General features: G+C 42.5%; 1 protein-coding gene across 1 annotated transcript in view; it reads left to right on the top strand.

The window, feature by feature from the left end:
• The window catches only part of THSD4 (thrombospondin type 1 domain containing 4), a 597,500-nt gene that overhangs the window by 47,080 nt on the left and 527,298 nt on the right, over positions 1-23,122 (top strand). The gene's annotated exons all lie outside the window — the stretch shown is intronic.

Raw genomic sequence — 23,122 nt, forward strand, 5'->3', positions numbered from 1 at the left:
AACAACAGTTGATTTAGTTGCAGAAAATTACTTGGGATTACTGGTGTGCAGTGATGAGTTTTAGGATGGGAGTAGAAAACATTTGCTTTAGAGAAGAAGAAGAATTGGTTTTTAAACCTGCTCTCAATTAAGCCCAAAAAGAGAGATACAAAAGACTTGGAAGCGGCCCAAGAGAGTAACTCTGTAGAGATGTTGAAAATAACAGTTTATCTGCTGTCATCATTCTGGGCCCAATCCTCCACTCCGCTGCATTGCTCTGTGCTGTTGTAGGCCCTTTGAGTCCAGTTGAACTGTGCAAGTGTAAAACTGTGGCAGTGGGGTGTGGGATTAGGCGCTTTGTTTTTAAATGAAAAGTCCACCAAAAGCCTCCTGCAGTAAGGGCCTGATGCAAAGTTCACTGAACTCGAGGCTGGCAGGGGCTTTGGGTCAGGCCCTAAGAGAACATTAGGTTTGGCTAGGTAAGCACTTAAAGTCAAGTGTGCATGTGCAGCTTTAACAGTGTCTCCTGCAGTATCATAGTAGGCTTTACTTACGTAAGGCCATCCCTTTTTGCAAATAGAGACAATGCTGTTCTGTGGTCTCATAGGAACATAAGAATTGCCATCCTGGATTAGATTAGACCAGTGTTCCACCCAATCAGCATCCTGTCTCTGACAGGATCTTTTCTGTCACCTTAGATGCATATATAACGTTTTGTAACTTTTCTTTCTTTTATACTTAACTCCTGCCATTCTTGTAATACTCCATTGTATCTTAACCAGCTTGAGAACTTCTCATATGAAAAGCTTTGCTCTCTCACAGGTATGTGTATGAACAAGTTTCTTTTCAAACAGCCGCACAGCCTGCCTTAAGTGCAATTGGGGGGATTAGTCAGTTAACTATGAAGCTAATTTGGCTGTAATTTAGGTGGCCTATGTATGCCAGTTGATTACTCTATGCCATCTGATGCTGTATACTTAGCCTGTAGTATGTTGTATAAAAGTGGTTTTATTGCGTACTTCTCATCTAAATGACTTCCTTGGACTGTTTCTCTGGCATTCAGGATAGCACATGATGCTAGAAAATAACATGTGTCTCGGGTGACGGGATAGCAAATGTGAAAAAGCAGGACTGGGATGGGTGGGTAATAGGCACCTATATAATACAAAGCCCCCAATATCAGGACTGTCCCTATAAAATTGGGACATCTGGTCACCCTACGCATATCTGTGGTGAGGTTTTAGAAACATTTTATGGTATACTGTACTGAGAAATATTATGTAATTAAGGACCTTTAGCCGCATCCTCAACCGGCGTAAAGCAATGTGGCTCAGTATACTCATTTACACCAATGTGGTGTTTTTAATATTGCTTACGGCTCTGGCCCTGTATCCTACTGAATACTGCTTTGTGCAACCTTTGCTTTGGCACTTCCTGATTATTTTGTGCATGTGCACTTATCCAAGCAACCTGATCATTCCTTAACCTAGTTGTCCAATAGAACTTCCTAGGTTTGTGTTTTCTCAAAAAAGAGGAGAGAGAAAAAATAAAGGTAAACAGGAACGCCAGTCTCTAGGACGCCAAAGCTCATCTGGCCTGCGATACCTGGCAATAGCAAGTATTCATTCCATAAGCTGGAAATACTTGGCTACACACCACTGGAATGCCCTGTCCCACCCTGCGTTCCAGTCCAAGGCTCGCTGAAGGGAATGGAAAGAAATACATTGATTTCAATGGTCTTTGCACCAGGGCTGACCCTTACTGCGGGGAAAGTCTCCTGCTTACCTTCTCCTCCTTAAACCCCTCCCCACCTTACAGAGGCCATAGAGACTGAGCCTCTAATGGGGATATCTTATAAAATGCACCACTGCCCTTTCTTTCTCCTGCACTCCTATGGAGGCTTTGCTTCACCTCCTGCGCTCCGTCACTATGCTTTTCACGGCACAGCTGAGACAGCCACAAATGCATGTGCACGTTAGCCTTTCTGGAGCGCCTAGTGAAAAGACACTGTGTGGGTGCAGCATGGTTTTGCTGCGTCCTCCCTCTGTCCAATCCAAATCAGTTTTCTCTATGATGCTAAAAAGCGTTTCTCATCAGTAAAGACTATTTCTGTGGCCAAGGGCAATATTCAGGCGAGGAACCTTTAAATGGTGGATAGGGGAGTTTCAAGCACTTTGAAATGGAGAAAATATACTTTTTCACACTCCTCGGGCTTCAGAGTGGCTGAAGTGTTTCCCTGCCCACTTTCCAAAGATATTCATTTTGTCTGAGAAGGCAAAAGTTGCAGGAAGTTTTGAATCTTCGAAAAAGGGCTGGTGTTGGACTACAAAATGTTAATGCAACTGTAACTATAGCTGCTTCTACTGTAATAACTTTTATGTCTTACATGCCAGGATCTTATTCTGTGAATTAGGATTATTGAAGAAATGAAAGGGACTCAATATACGTTCAGATGATGGAACAGGATCTACCCCTTACTACTATATTCTGATGTTAGTTTACTTTTCCTTTACTGAGGCAGTCTCTCTGCCCACGCTGTGTGTGGGGTAATGTTAGGGCCCTCGCATTCAGTGACCGTCATGATCTTAATGCTGCTGCTAGACTCCCGATTGCCCCCTGTATTGCTGCGGCAACCTGCAGCCTGTGTGGCAATGCTAAAGGGATTAGAAGAGACTGTTTTTGCATTAGATACTAAGGCGCAGCTATGAGCAAAGAGGTCATGGGACTATTGAGTGCATACATTTGAAGCCTTCCATGTCTGCGGCTTCCCTAGAAATTGCAGTTTGGAGCAGAGGCAAATGGGACTGTGCACAGAACGCAAGTCCAGCATGCTTCTCTTGGAGGCAGCATCGAGGCTTTTGTCACTGAGGGGGTGTGTGTGTATGATTAGGTCATGTGGGGAAAGGATTACTAGGATTTTCCTGATCTTCTTGTCCTAATTTCTCCTCCCCCAAGCCAGAGACAGCCAAGTTACGCATCTCTTCTGATAAAGATGGGAATGTCCTTGTGATTCCTTCCCTGTGACCCCTGCACTGTGCTCCTCCTTTGTCTCTAGCCCACTGGGGAAAGAGCTGTTGGGTATCCATACAGCAATGACCAGGGTTTAAAGTAAGGAGGAGCTTAGGGTGCACAGCTTCCCCTCTGCTAAAAGCAAGAGGAGAGCTCTCTTTTCTCCTTGGCTGGTGAGGTAAGGACTGGCGGCAGGAAGAGCTGGTGTCTGGATGAGGAAGGTCTTGGACCAACTTATGTCGGTGAGAGAGACTTGCTTTTGAGCCAGACAGAGCTCTTCAGGTCTGGGAAAGGAACTGCATACTGAACTTGGTAAACAGAGGCCCATTGGTGCCCATGGGCAAAGTGTTCACTGTTCTTTAGATGCAACTCCTGTCTCAGACCTGACAAACTCACTACACCTAATATTTATCCATGAAGGGCTTTACTGAAAGCTCATCTCTTGTTGATACTCACAATCATTGTGAGATGCATGTACAGATGATATTTAAGAAATAATGTAACTGTTGAAAATTCTGCCTTTATCGTCTTGAAGTAAAAGCGAGTCACTGGCAAATCCTATGTCTTGGTGATGGGCCTATTCAAGTGGGATGGAGTTGTCATCCTCCCCCGACTAGCCACTTATTGTTCAATTGCTCAATTTCCTACTGTTGCAAAAACACAGAAAAGTCAAGGGAAAACCGTCAAAGATAAACTATAAACATCAAAACCACTTGGAGGTAAAAAGGAACATTATAATTGACAGGGGATCAATCTGTCTGAATAACTGATTCAGTGTATCACAGGGTAGAGAAAGATGCTCTGCATCCGTTCAGTGAGAAGACATCTTGTTGAGTGGGGTGTTTCATGAAAGATTCAGTCCTGTTTCCTAGGAGTCCAGCCAGCTCTACAACAGGCAGAACTGGAGGCGGGGGTGGTACTTTATTAGATCGGAAATAAGTGTAGGCCCTAGTTTGCATTTTATTATTTTGTTTTATATTGTATCCATCTGTTGCTATTACTCTCTTTTGTTTCTAGTGGAACCTCTAGTCTTTCTTAAGCAAACCTAATGTTTTATTACAAGTACATGTAAGTCTGTGTGTTATACAGGGACAGTGATTTAAGGTTAAACTGAAGCATACTGCTCTTTTGGGAGCAGAGGATCTGGGGATTTCTGTGAGCAGCCAGTGTCAGGGGCTGGAGATCACAGGGGAATGGTTCAAGGGGGCTGGGGTGCACCTCATATTAACTTGCAAGGCAAAGACAGGATGGCGGAGCCCAGCACACAATGAGTGAGTGGCTGAAAGGCTGTCGTCTTAGGGAGCTGACAACCTCATACTAGAGGCAGGGGGTAACAAGGTAACTCATAGTCTGGTCCCCCGAGAGCCATCACAGTTCCTCTTCCTATTTTGACTGACCTTGGCCATCCAGATTGGTAACTGACATTGGCAATCCACGGTTAATGTGCTTTCTGTTGCACTCCCCCCATCTCTACACAGCATTGGGCTCCATGGCTGTCAGGCAGCAAAACAAAAGGATTTTCCTGTGGGGCCCTGTAAATTTAATGCTGAAAAGTCTCCCACTTCTAAATTGTCTTCTATAGCTGCAGAATTGTGGCAGTCTCAGAACTTTGCCAGTATTTATAATCTTTGCAGTGGTTGCCATTACACAGGCAACACTTGCCAATATCTACCCTACAGTGACAGCTGGATATAACACTACGTAGAAAAGGAAGTAACTGGTAACTGCTGGCAAGTATTTGACTTCTGACTGGCAAGTGTTTGTACTTGAAATGTTACACTGCAGTGCAAACTGGGCATAAATGATCATTGTAAAGAAAAAGGCTGTTGGCTAGGTGCTAGGATTGGATGTCAGGAGCTGGGCTTCTACTTTCCAGCATTGCTACTGACATGCTCTGTGATCTTGGTCAAGTCATCTAGCTTCTTTCTTCATTCCCCTTACTGGATATTAACATTCCAATATTAAATATTCCAGAAGGATATTCATATTTACCAACTTTTGAAAAGTGCTTTCAGATATTCACATAAGTATAGTAGGCATAAAAACTATAATACAAATTCTTTTAATGTGTAAGAAATCCCATGATACAGAAGGTGTCCTTTGGATTTATTGTCCTTTTACAGGACTTGCTTTCGTACTTGCTTTTTGGCTATTTGACATGAATCTGGCAGTTCTGTGCTGCTACCTTTTGGCATCCCACTCCTGTATTTATTTTGGATATTCTGTTAAAGGGAAGATTCCATACTCCTTATATGGAAAAGACGGGTTTAAAAAAATTACTTATGTTCCATCACTTCTGTAAATTCTCTGTTTTTTCAGTAACTGTGGGAGCTGCTATCTGTTTTTTTAAAGGCATGATCCAAAGCCCATTGATGTCGATGGAAAGGCTTCCGTGGATTTTAATGGGTTTTGGATCAAGCCCTAAACACATGATGGAGGACTGAGACAAAAAGAAACAGTGCTTGGTGTGTGTCACACAAGTAACATCCTTCCTTTTTGTTTTTTACAGTTTTTTTCCCTACCTGAAAAATTCCCACATTTTACAAAAGTCACTGTTGGGTCTTTACAATTTTCACCCAAATCTAATCCACTACATTAGGTAGATGTGTAATAAATTAGTCTAAATGTAAATTCAAGGCTGTCAAAGTAAGGCAACATAGTGGAAGATACACATGCATGTGTGTGCATATGTGTATGTTTTGTTAATGTGCAGTCCATGAAACAAACCACAGCATTAAACTTTTACTTTCAATACTCTATTTGTTACTTTGGTCTGTCTACCTGTCCCCTGATATTAACCCCAAAAAACAAAGTTTTTTTTTCCACTGATTTTCCTCATTTTAATATTTTTGTTATAAACACTGATAAATTCAAGGGAAACTTTAAATAAAACAGAAACTGAAAATGAAGGGCCTTCTACACAGTGTATCAGAAGTTCAAACGCAGCCCTCTACAGATTGTCAGCCTGTGAGAGTCCTTAGCCAGACATGTAAGATAGTAATTACACGTGTCCTCTTTCTCCTGGCACATGAAGTACTTCTGTTTTGTTGGAAAAGTAACTGTCCGAGCCAAATTAAAAGCGCACTTTATGATTACTGATAGGGTGGTGCAAGCTGGTAGAATGACTTGGTAGAACAAACAGATGAAGGCACAAGGTCTCTTCCGGCATTAGGCCTGGATTCTCCAGTGGTGTAAATCTCTGGAGCTCCATCTAGTGTTTACAGCATGAAAATAAAAAAATTAATATGATCAGAATGTTAATGGACAAACCTTGGAGTTGAGGCCTGTCCTAAGAGACTTAGGCAAGGAGCCCTCCTGTCCCAAAGGTATTCACCTGTTCTGTTCCCTAGCGCAACTGACTATCTGTGCAAGAGGAGAGGTGTTAACCCATTGTACACCACAACAGGTAGTGCCCCTGCATTTTGGTACATGCTAGTTTTAAGGCACAAATTTACGTTTTGTTCTATTTGCACTTATTTACAGAGAAAGATGTATGTGTGCTAGTGAGACAAAAAGCAGGTCTGTGTGATTTGTTTGGAGAAACAGCCACGTCTTCAACCTCTGGAAGGAAAGGTTTCTAGTGAGTTGATGATAGACATAGCCATATAGGTGCTTCTGGGGCCCTGCTCTGCTATTGCTTCACTATCAGTTTTACTGTGCAGTACTGCCAACACCAATCATAAAAAAATCACGTTAGGCCCCCAAAATCTGGAGAGTGGCTATAAATCATGAAACTTTACAACAAATACATTTTACTTTCCTTTTTGAGCTCTTAGGGTTCATGTTCGTCAAATTAATCTCTGCAGCTCTGAGGATTAGAAATTTCCACTTGTAATGAAAGCTGGGACTATCATGTAATCCAGGGCACCCAGAGGTGGGTCTTCTAGAAACTCTCCAAATATTCCAAGACTTGTGATTAAATTCTTGAGAGTTGGCAATGCTGGGAGAAATTCATCTCTGTGCAGAGGGTCAGCCCAAGGCAGCTTCACGACTTTATCCTTCATTTCATTTTCAGAATGAATACAGCAGTGAGATGCCAAAAGCTTAACTGGCGAATAAGCTTTATGCTTGTCCTCTGCATAGAGGTGAATTTTACCCTGCAATAGGAGTAGGAAGGAATTGCTGCGTTCTGAGGTTCCCCGTCTCTCTTTTCTAATAAAGATGTTAATCATGTATAACTCCATATAACTATGGGTCTGTAACTGTACAGTGTAATGCTATTTTTTTTTAAGGTGCTGGATTTTCTACTGCCTCTTTGTTTAGTTCACTTTCTGATTTTATTCAGTTCTTTACACGCTACCTGACTTTCTAAAATCACTGCTTTTAATAAGACATAGGTAGTCTTTTAAATCTGAGGTACGTACAGTAGAACCTCAGAGTTACGAACACCAGAGTTACGAACTGCCCAGTCAATCACACACCTGATTTGGAACTGGAAGTACGCAATCAGGCATCAACAGAGACCAAAAAAAACCAAAACCGAACCCAAACCAAACACAGTACAGTACTGTGTTAAACATAACTTACTTAAAAAAAAAACGGGGGGGGGGGGGGGGGCAGCATTTTTCTTCTGCATAATAAAGTTTCAACGTTGTACTAAGTCAATGTTCAGTTGTGAACTTTTGAAAGAACAACTATAACGCTTTGTTCAGAATTACGACCAACCTCCATTCCTGAGGTGTTCGCAACTCTGAGGTTCTACGGTGTTAGGATAATAAGAGATTAAAATTCTGCACTTGTTGAACTCTCCCTTGCCGTGGAACCCACCTCTGGGGATCACTTTGTCCTCAGCTGTTAAAGAACAACGTTCAGCATGGAAATCTGGGTGAATGGTATCTTGACGAAGAAAAAAGATTTGAGGAGATACAAGTGACATGGTAGCTCACCATTCTCCAAGGAGCCACCTGACTGGTTTGATGTGCTCCTGGCTCCCGCTCCCAAAGGTTCGGGGAATGAAGGGGTCAATGCAGCCCTTTTAAAAAAGCTTTTCTTCATGATGACTCCTTGTTGATGTACAGTTGTGCACTCCCCTCAGCCAGTTGACATCCCCCTCTTGTTCTGCTGCATCAATACAGATGCAGGGCTCTGGCAGTACTTTCCTTTGCAGGAAAACTTCAGCAAGATGCGCTAATATCTTAGAATTGTAGGATTTGGTCCTTACTCAGGCAAAACTCCCACTGACTCCATTTGGACTACTTGTGTGAGCTCAAGATCACTCACAAGCATAAGGATTTCAGGATTGGGTCCATAAATAGTTAACTAAGACTATATTTACAAATGTATAGTGGTGTGAGATCAGCAGTTGTGTGGTGTCATTTTTTAAAATAAAATTCTCTCTAAAAGTTGTCTTAAAATCTTTTAAAATATAGATGAGAACCTGTTCCAGTATTTCTGCTTGTTCTCTTCCATCAATGACATTCAGCTCATGCTGAATTATTACCTGAGCAATCCCATGGAGGTTGGACTACTCACAGAGTAAGGGACTACTTAGCATTGCAATCTAGCCCTTGTGAATTGCAGTTTGCTAAGGGCCAGAGTCTAGTCCCCTGAACTTGTGCTGAGTAGTAGTTACCCGTTGAGCCGTCCCATTCCTTATCTTAGGGCAGAATCTGGCTCTAAATATTACATTTCTTTTACAAAAATTGCTGAGAATTTACTTTAAGATGACTCTAAAACTTTCTGTTTTCCAGTTCTTTCTAACGGCAATGCTGATTGCATCAGTCCGTAAAGTAGTCACGTACTTCATTTGTATTTTTGTTTTGTCTCTCAGATCTACAGTTTCATTAAAGATGTTAAGAAAAAACTGATCTGCTTGTCTGGTTGGCTAAGAGAAAAAAGGTGTCCAAGTAATTAGAATAAAAGGATAGCCCATAAGCTGCCCAAACGTCAGGTGATCCTACACGATAGACTTGATTATTGAATCTGGCAGCAATGCTACCTAATACTTCTCTAGTTCCATGGAATAGTGCCCTGGCTAAATGAACGTGGAACAGCAGGTAAACCTGCTTGCTGTGACCTCTGTATATGGAATTTAAACATTCAGCCAGAGCAGCAAGGGGATTATGACTTAAAAGAAAAAAGGAAATTAGCTATTAACTCTTAGGTTGCTAGTACTGTTCAGGTTAGGCAGCCCAAGAAATACTGTGCCTTTTCTCTAAACTTGGTAGCCGGGGGCAGGGGTTCAGGCTGAATGTCACTATTGATCTTGCAGTGATACCTGACCATTAAAATGCAATTTCCGTTACTGCTTAAGTTTACTGTTATTGCTTTTAGCTGTCAATCCGGGTTATTCAGCAAAGGATAGATTTTATAATTCTCTGCTAGCCTACAGTTGAGGGGCCCAGTCCAGTGAGGTTCTGAGCACTATTGTTGGGAGCACTCAGCACCTTGCAGGGGAGGTTTAGAATATTGCAGGATCAGGCCTTGATTTATTACAGCAGTGCTGACAATATGGCTCCAGTTAATTGTCTCTAATGAGTCTCATTACAGCATTTGTATCCTGGCTGCTCATGTCTGCTGTTGGCTGATGCTTAGCACAGCAGGGCTCTGCCTGGGAGCAGAGTTTGAGTCTACTTTTTAACATAACTTGAAAAAAGTCCATTTGAGCAGTTTTGAATAATAAGGGTGTAAAAAAACATCTTAGAAAGTGGTGTGCTGCTACTTCCGTATTCAGGATCTCAGCTTGGTTTAACATCTTTTGAACGTTACCTATGCTTTTTGTTTCTCCTAAAGGAAATTTCACGACAAGCTGGTTTTAGTATGCAAGTTTACTGTCCATGGGCAGCGCCTGTGCTGACCCAGTAGATCTTTAATAGCGTCCAAAGAACCATTCCACTTTAGAGGGCAGTCGTTCTGCAAATTAAAGCTTCCTTAAGCACGTAGATTCTGGCAGTGCTTTGTGTTTCTGCTTTCACATGCCCCGTTCCCAAACGGCTGTTGGACGGGTTGAAATACAAGCTCCTGGTTTTGTGCCCTGCTTTCCTCCGATTTCCTTAAATGATATGCACAGTTATCAACAAACTCTCTATAAATGAGCTTAGTAAGCGTGCTGGCAGGAAAAGTAGCCCCAGCATTTTCCATTTGATATTGGGTGCCTCAGTATGATGGGTGCCCAACTTGAGACCCCATGGGCCACTGAGAAGAAACAAGCTGCACAATAGATGCAAGACTGTTCTTGAGGAATTAAAAACTGGAGAGAGATGGTCGGTCCTTACATTAATCTCTTTTTCCACACAGTGGAAAGTCTCATGCTTTGCATTGGGCTGAACTTTGCTATTCTCTTTCTTGCAAATTCAAGAAGTTTCTCATTCAATAAATTGTGAATTCCTTTTTCTTTTTTTAATTGTATGCTGATATACTGGTTTGCCTGCAGCTTTGGCTGTTGTCAGGAGAGGGTCAGTGCTCCATAATAATTTGCCCTTGAGCACAAACCAGTTCAACATCTATCTGCCAACAACTGACCTCTTTTCACCTGATAGAATCAGGGCCTTACTTGAAACTCCTCACACAATACTTATGCAAAACTCCCAGGGATTTCAATAGCTTTGCTTGAGTATGGAGTTCTGCAAAAGGCCCTCAATCGTGTGTGCTGTTAGTGGAGGTTACTGCATTATGGATAATTTAGAAAAGCTGGCTTAAGTTTCAGGATTTCTTATATCTGTAAAATTTTAAGATCCAAAATTTGCCCCCCTTTCTTTTAAAAGGGAGGTAAATCCTATCATCCATGACAGATATATTTATATATATTTTAAAGACTAATACTTCATTAAATATTATGATGATTCAATGGCCTGGGTTATGTACATGAGGGCAGATTAGATCTAATGGTCTCTTCTCGCCTGAAAATCGGTGAGTTGATGAATATTGAATATTAAAGAGTAATACAGTAATAATCTTATACTAGTCCTTGGGCTCTAAAATATTTTAAAATATTTCACACAAAAATACATCTTCCAGAGACACTACATGATATTTACCTTCCCTTTAAGGAAGACATTTCTAATCTAAACAGACTGACGGTATCCATTTAATTTTCACTTAATATCACAAATCTCTTGAGTTAAAAAAACATCTTGTAACAATGGCAAGTCATCAATTTAGAAAGAACACATCGTGAAGTCCCTCTGTGGCTACCTTGTTATCTGAACTGATCTTAAGTTACCGCTGAACATATTTGTAACCTCAGTATGTGAAAATGCTGATGTAATCCTGTATTTTGGACATTGGTGCTGGAACTAAGGGTGCTGGTGTCCCCCATCCCCCCCAGCTTGAAGTGGTTTTCATTAGATACAGGGTTTACAGTTTGGTTCAATAGCTCTGAGCACCCCCACTATACAACTTGTTCCAGCACCTCTGATTTTAGATTTATATTCTTTTTACAGTCACCACTGCTTAAGTTAGTGAGTATGCCTGGTCATAATGTAAGAAGGAAGGAGAATCCAGATTTAAACTATATGTTTTTATTTATGGTTGAATGAAATAAGCAAAGACCTCTATTTATTTTTGTTTCTATTCCACATGTGGAACTGCTAAATTTAGTAAGGAGCACCATTTCACTCCAAAGAAACTAACTTCTTTTTGTAATTAGTGAATGGAGTGCTTTATAAAAGAGACTCCATTACTGACCCACGAGGATAAGGGTCTGATCAAGACTTGTTGAAATCAATGGACTTTGGATCAGGCCCTAAGAACCTGATCCAGTTAGAACATAGGCATGTATGCTGTGTAATTGTAGCTGTGTCATTTCTACGATATTAGAAAGACAAAGTCATAATATCTGTTATTGGACCAACTTCTGCTGGTGAGTGAGATAAGCTTTTGAGCCACAAAGAGCTCTTCTTCAGGTCCTGTCTCACCAACAGAAGTTGGTCCAATAAAAGATATTACCTCTGCAAGAACATAGACATGGCAGTCATACTATTCAGGACAATTCAGGTAATGCAGGTAACCTCATGTGGACTGAAAGATGTAGGGGGATAATAACTTGGCTCAAAGTATCCCCATTTTTATTGTGCCCATGACCAAAGCTAACTTCAGATTCCCCTGGCTGTTAAATAGGAAACTTGCATCAGCCTAAGTCTCTCCACAAGCACATACATGAGCTCTGGGCACATTGCTTGTAATTTTCCTTTGTCAACCTATCCGGCCATGCAATTTATGCAGCATATGAGGTTGTGGCATATAGAATGATTCTTGGACTTTGCAGATGTGGGTTCCAATTGAGTGACTATACAGGTGACCCCAGATTGATCTGAATTTACCATGCTGCTATTTAGCCAAATTTTTAGGTCCCTGCTCAGATATACATCAGGCAAACTCCTTTTGAAGTCAAGGGGAGTCTACTTAAAGACGCAGGTTTTAGTCCTGAGATTTTCCCTGACCTGGAAAGGACCACAACTGGGGGCTAAAGGGAATGCATGCTCCATGGCCCATTTGTTTCCTAGCTTGTCTCCTGAGACTACCAACAAAGGTTTCAATGTTTGGTGGTGGTTTTATGATGTGGCTATCTGTCCACTGTTCCAGCTAAGATCATCAACTCATTTTCCTCAGGGTTCTGGACAGCAGCCTTCAGACAATATATTTCTGAAGAGGGAGATTTTAATATTCAGCTTGTAATTCAGCCATGCTGCCTGATGACTGATAACCTTGTGTTAAAAGACTCTCAAGTTATCTCTGTTTGTGTGTGTCTGGGCCTGTATCCCCTGTAGGATTGCAACGCTCAGTGTAGTTTACATTAAAAGGATTGAAACACTGACTGTTGTCGGGACCACCAAAGCACAGCCAAAATGTGCGATGTGTCTAAAATCTTTTCCCAGACTCTAACAGGATAGGAATAAACAATGTGAGCATTCATGTCCAATGAGATCACATCTTGGTTTTAAAGTTCAGAAGGCAGGTATAAACCAGGGATGAATGGTACCAGTAGTAGGTCTTCTATTTCTGGCCAGAATGAGAACTATGTACTGAAAGTGTCCATAGGTATCACTCCAGGTTCATATTGGTGTAACTGGGAACAGAATTTGAACCTCTTTTTGCAGATGAGTAAATTCTATGCCTTTAAATATATGCCAGTCTGCCTTAAATACCATACTGTCTCTTTTCCTTAGCTGGTAATAAGCGTGTTATCTTATTCTGCCATCTTTTTTATTTAGTGAAGCCAGGGAATTTAACCTTTCTTTTCTCTTCCTGTTACAACTTGCTCATTTGAACACTGAGGGGCAGAGGTGCAAGTAGAGGTTTCCTGAGGATTAAATAGCCCCTTTTTGGGCAATGGAGGGTCAGCACAGTAGTTCTGACACGTGCTGCTGCTATCTTGTTTTCCTGAATATTTCCTTGTTGTGATTCGGGAGAGAGACATCTTTTGTAAGACTCTGGTGAGATCGAGCTTGTATTTCCATGGATAAGGATATGCAGCGTCTATTTTGTCATGTTGGGAGTGTTGGCCTTATGTTTGTTGTGGGGCAGAAGCTGCCTGTGTAAATAAAACTCTATGGAGCAGTTTTTAGTAGGTATTCTTGATTGCACCCAATGTTTGTTGGCATGCAGTCAACCTGCAGATGCATGTGCAATTTGGCATTCACAAGCATCCAGTGTACTTTTTATCCCTCATGCAGGTGGCTCTAAGAGATCCATTTAGCCCTTCGTGTTGCTCTTATTATCTGATCATTTGGTTTCACAGCGCTCTTCAGACCTCTGATTACATCTATTATGATTATGTAGGAACATAAAAGAAAGTAATAAATCTTCAAAATGTTCTCATTGCAATTCTGCTGCAGTTCATGGGGAGTCTAATCAGACAACTTTTTAATGAGGAAGAATTTGAAAACTCATCAAGTATATTGACTTCTTAGTTAGTTATGAAGCAGTTTATTAATTTAAGCAATATTTTGCGATTAGTCTGTTTCAAAATGATATGCCCAAGCTCTGAAACGTGCCATGAAATGGGCATAAACTATAAGTCATCAACTGCTATTCTGTCCACGATCCAGTTTGTTCATATCTTTATACTGACTTTTTAAAATGGAAAGCAGCACACAACATTCATTACTCGGTCATTTGAATTCCTTTGGGAGCAGACTTGCAGCTGCATTTCAGTCAGAATGACATACTTACCATTTATCTGACTACCATTATATTGCAATATTGGGTGACCTGGAGTTAACACAGATTTGATATGCCATTTATCATCTCTACAGTGGCATCTAAAGTCTAGACCCGTATGGGTGCACATGAAGCTTTTATTTCCACTCCCTCACACCTGCCCAGAGGCTTTTCACTACTCCCAGGTGCTCTCATATGCTGCCCCTCTTCAAAGGGTGTAGCAGGATCTATTCTGGTTCAGGTATCCCGTCTCACCTGGTGGTGCTGTGCCTGCGTTGGGCACAGTATCTCTGGGCACTCCTACTGGAGTAATGGACTCTGTTTAGCCCCCCGTATAGAACTGCGGCCTAACGCCACAATTTGGCCTGCTAATGGCGGTTGAGTTACAGCAGTGTCTGAGCAGTGCTAGTTTGGTTTAAGTGGGGCTTGATTTAGATGGGATTTTGGGGGGAAATTGGTTCCTGCTGCCAAAATGAAGCAATTGGGTTTCTTAACTGAAGGGGAGAGGAGCTCTCCTATTTAATAATTTGCCACTTGAACCCCGGTCACAGTTTCTGGTTGGTGCAAAATGTACCTCCCTAGATATTAGCTGTTATTTCCACTTCTCCTCCCCCCGCCACTTTCTGCAGTTGTGAACTGTGTGTTAAAACATTTGTCACTGCAAACTTGCGTTGAAAAGGATTGAATGAGTTATTTTGGGATGCGAGCCCATATTAATTTCCATTAGAGAAAGTGCAGGAAGTGAGTGATCTGTAATGCAGCGCTCCATTGAGTCCCAATGGGGTGCTCATTGTACTGTGCTGCAGACTACCAGGACCTCTCCGTACTGCTCGGGCTGTCTCAGCTCATTGGAGCAGGATGTTTATTTGGCCAGGGCCCAGTGTTATCCGTCTTTAAACGTATTTTTTTTGTCTATATGTCGATATGCAAATAATCCAACACTGAATTGTCTTGATTGTAACTGTACTAAGGAAGAATTATTTTCCTTGTTTAATAAATGACTTTTGTGTATAAGTCCTATTACATTTTATAGGGATTGGCAACCTTTCTTTTGAATGTTTAACCCAATGCACAGAATTCTAATAACAGAGACAGAATGCTTTGTGAAATCCTATGGGCCTGATTCTTATCCCATTTGCACTGGTGTAAATTGGAGATAGCTCTGCTGAAGCTTATGGAGTTCCAACAGTTTAAGAGACTTTGAGTGGGGCCCCATAGGTTTTTATAGAACTGTCTATAGAACTCTTCTTGATACCTAGAGACCTCTGCTGGGTTAATTTCTGTTTCATTCTATAGGACTTTCCTCTAGAAAAAGTCTCCTGATGCAGACAGTTTTCCTCTTTACAGTGGTAATGTATCTTCTGACAGTATAGCATTTATATATATTTTTAATGGATGTGAGGGATATATCTGATGTCCGTGCTCCTGAGAATCAGTTGGTGGTAGTGCTATCATATGCTGTACTTTAATTTCCAGGTACAAATGCCTCCAGTTAGTTGCACAGAAACATTTGTTTCCCAAGTCCATGTTTTGTTTTGTTTGCATCACACAGCACCAATTGACTTGATTCTAAATGAGTGCAGGTAAAGGCATTGATAAGCTTAGAAACAGCAGCTGTGGTTGTAGAACTGCTCCAGGCAGAACCAGCACAGCAAAACAAGCAATGCTTTGTGTTAAGGAACAGTGATGCTTCTGCCGTTGGGATGCATAGTGTCTTGCATCACTTAAAAAAAAGGGAGAAGAAATCAAAGTAAAATCCGTCTGCCTTCATCCTAGTCTGCCTTCATCCCATTCACCTCTGGCCACTCCAGAGGCTGGTGTTTCCATCTTCTGGAGAAGGGGTATGTACTCAGCCATTAGTCTGCACTCCAATGGGGTCTCCAAAGTAGCTGCAGTAGGACTTCAGCAAGGGCATCTGGATTTTACAGCTTGGCAATTACAGATGAGTACTATAAAATGTGCTCTTAGCTAATGAGCATACGTAGGTATCTTTGGTCACATTAACATGGCTTTTTGAGTGAGCAGCAGGTACATCCCAACAACTTAGGGTCTTGTAAGAAAACCTAGCGAGTTCAGGGAGCTGCCTTGCATGGTCTAACCATAGCAAAGATTGAAATGTTAGGCTTGGAAGGATTAGATTTGTATTGGTAAATGTTGATTTCACGATATGCCCAGAAACCGACAAAAAGTATTTCCATGGTAGAAATTTACAGCTAGACCAAGTAGGAAAAATGCTGCTTGAGAAATAAGAATTCGATTTAGGGATATTTACTTTGTATATTTTGTCACGTGGTTGACATTTGCATTTTAACCGTTATAAAGCTTTAACTTTTTAAATCTTTGTCCACTGTCTTTAAATAATTGTCTGACACCGCCCCCGGCCCCCCCTCCCCCCCCCGAATATTTCCCATTACTGTGAAAATGTAAATAGATAATTGGTAAGCATTTTTTATTTTGAACATTGATATTATTTGTTGAAATTATAAAAACTTAAAAATGAGTTCAGCCAAGCCTCATTATACTAATCATTAAGCTGAGTGGGATGGGGCAGAAGGACACTGACATGGGAGACTCTGTTATAATGATGATTTAGATCAGGTAAGGTATAAATTCTGGTTAGGTATAAAGAATAAGGCCCACAGCCGGGTATCAGGCTTAGGAGATCAGGAGTTAAGTTGCCTGTGATGGCCAACATAGCAATTACAAACTGTCCTTACAATAAATTTTCTCTCAAAGAAAGCTTCTAGGGCCCATGTCTCCTACTGTGGAATATGAATAATTCTCACTGAAGTCATCCAGGGATGGGCGAATCAGCCCCTCTGACCTACTGTAGTTGGAAGACCAAGTGCAGAGAAAGTGGATCCTGGAAACTGGGGAGAAGGGGGAAGACAGTGAGGTTAGTAGAAAATGTGATGGATGATAGAAACCTGAGTGGGAATAGAGTCCGAAAATACTCTCATAAATCTAGCTAAAAACTCCATTGGCTTTGAAAGAGATCAGACTCTCAGTTTTCAGTGATTAACTCCAGGTTTCGATCAGTGTTCATTTATTACGTCACCATGAGGTGGCTTTGATCCATGCCATCATTTGGTTGAGGATCAGTGTCTAGGTGGTCTGGAAGGTCTTGGGCCCCAAAGAATACTGCTGGCAAATTATGAAGGTCAGATGTTCAGTCCTAGCCTCTGACCTTACACACTCATTTTTGCGTATAAAGCTGCCTGCAGCCTCAGATACGACTGTACACCCAGTTTAGTCATACGAATAGCCACTGTGTGTATTTGTTGGGACGCACTGCTACTCACGCAGTGTATGTGTAAATCAGCTGCATGTGCAGAAAGGGATTCGCTAGGCCACAAGCTTGCTGAAAATCTGGTCCTGAATGTTTTAGGAACTTTTAAATTGTGATGGATTGTGTGATTTAGATAATTCGCATTTTGAAAAAAAAATTCTGTGGTTTGCAATATGCAAAGTAATGAATATTTATTTGACTGGACCCAGAGTTCTGCTTTCAAAGGACAACTTCTTAGAATGGCCAGATTCTACAGAAGCTGATCTTATTGGCACGTAGGCTATAAAGAATGGACATTTACACCTTGCTTAAAAACTTGTAACACATCTTAGGGCTTGTTCTTGAGAAGGTTGTTTGAGTAGTGACTGCATGATAAGCCACCTAGCTCAGTGGCTCTCAGATATGTTCTTTTAGTGCTATTCTCTCTTTCTCTCTGCCTTTGCCATCTCTTTTCTCTCAAGAGTCCTGATCCTCCTCTAACTTTTTTGTTAGTTTTATTTTAGCTAGAGAAGAATCAGGCCTCTTCTACTCTGGTTTTGCTTATTTCTTAATCTGGGTTTTTTATTCTCACTACCCCTCCCCCCATTCTGTCTGTTAACTCTTTATCCCACCCTTCCACTCTTCTACTTTCTCCTCCCCTACTCCACCTTCCTCTATGCCCCTCTGAAGGTGCACTGTAGGGTCAGGACCGCTATGATACATGTGTGCTCTCCCTGGCATTCTGTCCCTCCTTGCAAGGATGAAGGAGCATAAGATAATAGTGCTGACTGCCAAATGAACAATTAATTGTGCTGACTGCCAAATTAAATTAGAAAGGACAAGATGTCTACAGTCTTGGCTCATAGAGTGCATCTGTTAGACCATTTAATTTCCATGAAATCCGTTGTCTCTGGAGAGAAAACAGTTTGACCATGTGGCGCTCCTTCCATGTTAGATGGCACTCAGCTTTGTTTGTCTCTGGTCAAGAGAGAGCTGCTTCTATAGTGAACGTCACTCATGCTGACGAACTTAGCAAAACATAATGAGTTCTTGTTTAAACTAAATGGCTCCTTAGCAGTGAATTCAATCAAAAAACGACTTATGGCAATTTAAAATCTATTAAGACTTGTAAAGTAATATCACTCCTTTCTCAAGCTTTAGGTAACAGTTGCAAATTGACTGAGTAATAAAGCAGGAGTGGGCAGACTGAACGTCATCTTTCAATATGCTCAAGCATCAATAACGTAATGGATCTGCTCTTTTCTCTTCTTTTTTTCCCCTCCTCCTGAAGCTAACCGATTTACATAAGACGTGAAGAAGATGGAAAGATTTATGAACATCAGCAGTTCAGGAGTTGTATGATATGCAGAGGGGGTGAAGTTGGTTGAAATGGCAGAGAATTGGGGCTGGTTTACACTTACCTGGAAATTTGGCGGCAGTCGACGGGAGTTACGCAGAGTATTTTGCGTAACTCACATCGACTGCTTCTGCGCACTGTTTACACTACGGCTCAGCGCTACGCTACTTGAGGGGGTGAACTTACTCAGTCAACTTCCTGATTGATTGAACGGGTCTCACTGACCGCTCAGTCGATCCTGAAAGATCGATCTGGCGGCGGCGATTTTGCCGCCATCAGTGTAAACGTAGCCTAGGTCTATAGAGAGTTGTGGCTTCAATATAGGATGTGGAGCCAGAAACTCCTGAGTTCTAATCCCATTTCTGATAATGTCTCTCTTGTCATCCATCGACTTCACTACTTCAGTTCCCACCGCCCCTCCTCCAAAGAAAAATAGGGATAAAAATACTAACCTACCTCCACAGGGGTGGTTTGAGGATTAGTTAAGGAGCTAGATTTTTCCTGACACTTCTGGAACTTCACTGAAGTCAATAGAATTGCACAGGTGTAACTGAAGATGAGGGAGGCTAATGTAAGAGTAGACTTGGAAAGTTTAGTTTTGTATTGGTAAGTGTCAGCAGACCTTGATTTCACCAGACACGCACAAACTAACAAAAACATACAGTATTTCCATCAATAAGAATGGAAATGTATAGCTAGGCAAGTAAGTAAGAAAAATGCTGCTTGAGAATTCATCAGTTTGATTTAAGAAGATTTACTCTGTATATTTTGACATGTGATGTTGACAATTTGAGTTTTAACTGTTATAAAGCTTTAACTTTTTTAATCTCAACATCCATTGTCATTAAATAATTGTCTGAGATCCTCCATAATTTCCTGCAACCACGAACATTTACATACATAAAATTGGAAAAAATGCTTAAAACCCATAATTTTGCACAACTGTGGTAATTTAAATTGATAAAAATAAAAAATTCTTAAAAATAAACATTGATAATCACATAATTCATTGAAATTATAGGAATTTTTTTTTTGAATTCTGCCAAGCCTGTTTAAGAGCTGTGTAGCAGTAGTGAAGAGAGGCGGAGAGTCTAGTGGAAATCTAGACACTTTAAAACCTCTTCATTTTTCTGAACGACACACTTGAGGGTAAAGTTATTAATACAAATTGTCTGGCATAGGAAATATCAGCACGTATACCATAAGCGATGTATGATAGAAAAAGTTCCTAAGGGCATATGCGTCATATAGGCTACAGAAGATGTCAGAAAGCTTGTTTTTCCCTGAGAGAGAGAGCAAAGAATCCACGATTATTGTAAAAATATAATACTGCACATTAGGAAATGGTGTTGGGGAAATTTAAAAAGAAGGGAGGTTCAGTACAGGGAAAGCTGACCATTTTTTATCCTAATTATTCATAAGAATGACAAATTATAAATTATTCATTTTAGACCTAATGACCAGATTTGAGTTGACCTAAACTGGCACATCTCCATTGAAGTCAGTGGAACAGTGCTGATTTCTAGCAGCTGAAATGGACCTATGGCATGGCTGAGGGTGTAGCTCAGTAAGTAGGGTGAATGACCATGTATCAGAGTCATCCAGACTGAATTTGGTAGTAGGTATGTTGCATTTCAAAAATCTATTACATCTGCACTGGATAGAACAGTTACACTGATGTTTGAAGCTGTTGATGTATCAGCTGCTACCCAAAACAGGTTTAGCTTTCTCTCTATTTGCAGGTGATGTTGGATGGACCATTCTTTACTCTCAAAGCATATGGCCTGGTAGAAAACTCTAGGCATAATGTGTTTACACAATGTGATATAGCAAGGGCAGAGGGCAGTAGGAGAGTGGTGGAAGGGAGGTCTGGAATCCCCAGAATGCTAAGGGCTCTGTTCCCTGCAGATTAGGGTGGGCATCCCTAAGGAAATCCCTAAGGAAATCCTGATAGATCAAGGGACCCCCTTCATGTCCAAACTAATGAAAGATCTATGTACCCTGCTCTGTATCCAGGCCCTGTGGACCTCAGTATATCATCTGCAAACAGACGGCCTGGTTGAGAGGTTTAATCGTACCCTCAGGAGTATGATACAGAAGGTAGTGGGGAAGGACGGGAAGGATTGGGATGCCCTGCTACCCTACTTGATGTTCGTGATACGGGAGGTCCCCCAGGCGTCCACTGGGTTCTTTCCCTTCAAATTATTGTATGGTCACCATCCAAGGGGTATTTTAGATATTCCTAAAGAGGACTGGGAGGAACAGCTCAACTCAGGGAAGAATGTCATTGAGCATGTGGCCCAGATGCGGGAATGGATAGCCCGGGTGACTCCCATAGTGCGAGAACACCTGGAGAAAGCCCAGGCGGCCCAGCGAACCTACTACAACCAGCGGGCAAAGGCACGGAGGTTTCAGCCAGGAGAGCGGGTGATGGTGCTGGTGCCAACAGAAGAGAGCAAGCTCCTGGCCAGTTGGCAAGGCCCGTACGAGATTGTGGAAGCTGTCGAAGAAGTGAACTACAAGGTGAAGCAACCGGACCGCCGAAAACCAGTCCAACTGTACCATGTCAACCTGTTGAAACCCTGGCGAGACTGAGAAGTGTACCTGGTTGCCCGAGAAGCACCCCCCCCCCCAGACAGATGTCCCAAAGGGGGAGGTGAGAATATCCCCCGAGCTAACCCCAGAGCAATGGATGTAAGTCGTTGACATGGTCCAGGGAAACCAGGATGTGTTCTCCAAACAGCTCGGTCATACTACGGTGGTCCAGCACCACATCATCACCAACCCTGGAGCACAGGTGATGATAAAGCCGTATCGGATACCAGAGGCCAAAAGGGAAGAGATTAGAACAAAAGTAAGGAGGATGCTGGAACTCGGGGTTATCGAGGAGTCCCACAGCCAGTGGTCAAGCCTGATCATCCTAGTTCCCAAGCCCGATGGCACCCTGAGGTTCTGTAATGACTTCAGGAAGCTAAATGAAATATCTAAATTTGATGCCTACCCAATCCCGCGCATTGACGAGCTAGTGGACCAGTTGGGCAAGCCCCGGTACCTGACCACCCTGGACCTGACCCAGGGTTATTGGCAAATCCCCCTAGACAAAGAGAAGACTGCCTTCCCCACGCCTGATGGTCTGTTCCAATACACCGTCCTCCCCTTTGACTCCATGGGGCCCCTGCAACATTCCAGTGACTGATGGACAAACTGCTGAGACCTCACGCCAAGTATGCTGCCGCCTGTCTGGATAATGTGGTCATCCATAGCCCCGACTGGGAAATGCACCTGGGGACAGTGGAGGCGGTGCTCGACACCCTCGGAAAAGCTGGCCTCACCGCAAACCCTGTCAAGTGCGCAATAGGGCTGACCGAAGCCAAATACCTGGGATATGTGGTGAGAAGAGGCCTGGTGAAAGTTGTGTGAAGGTGGTGGAGTTCAGAATTGTGTGGAGGAGCAGAGAAGTGTGCAGAGAAAGGTACTGGGCCCAGGAGGGGAAAGCTTGCCCAAGCAGGACTGTGATATTTTCCCCCTGCCCCAGCACAGGGGCCTGGGTAAGGAAGCTGAGCCCCAGGCAGCAAGGGGCAGGGCCCGAGGAGCCAGAAGGACAGAGGGGGGAAAGTAGCCCAGGGGAAAGAGTGCAGCTGTGAATACAGTGCCGGCAGCACAGAGTTGCTACTCATAGGGCCCCTTACCCCTCCCTGGGGAGATGGGGTAACTGGCAACTCCCTGGCCCGCTACGAGAGGCAAAAGCGCGAGACCCACTAGGGTGAAGCCGGCCGTTTGCCACAATAGCTATGGTTGATAGCCATCCTTAAAGTCCAAAGCAACCCCTCACCATGATGAAGCTGTCACAACAACTCCTCTTTCCTTCTCAGCAATCCCCATATCCAAGTGTATGAAGAACACCATACTCCTAAGTGCTCGGACAGCATGATATATTTCTCATGCAATTTGTTACTGAAAATTTGAGATCTGCAAGGGAAAGGAGTCTGCCACTTTCTCTACCTGACACTGCTAGAGTACATTAGTTAGGCGTGGGGAGAATGCAAAACTGTTGCATACTTTCAGATGGCTGCGTGGTCACCACATTTCTTGGTCCACATCCTGGTCTGTTACATCCCGCTGATGCCAAGCAGCCCTGAAGCTGGTGTGGCTGACCATGGGAAGATCTTTGTAGTGTAGGGGCTATTCCAGTGGTGAAGAAGTAGTGTAACAACTCCTATACAGTCTCCCTTTCTGCAGCAGTTGCTGGGGATATAGTTGAGATAAGAGGCATGGCAAGGGCATGTTTATATCCACTTGTGCCCAGCTGCCATATTAGCATCTGGAGGCCATTGGTTTATGCTGGGGGACCAGCCCGGTATGTAGTTGGGCCAGAACAGGGGGAGGACAAAAGCCTCCTTGGCGCTCTT

The sequence above is a fragment of the Emydura macquarii genome, unplaced genomic scaffold, assembly GCF_026122565.2.
Source record: "Emydura macquarii macquarii isolate MOO-44397 ecotype Brisbane River unplaced genomic scaffold, CSIRO-AGI_Emac_v2 contig_3451, whole genome shotgun sequence".
NCBI classification, from domain to species: domain Eukaryota; kingdom Metazoa; phylum Chordata; order Testudines; family Chelidae; genus Emydura; species Emydura macquarii.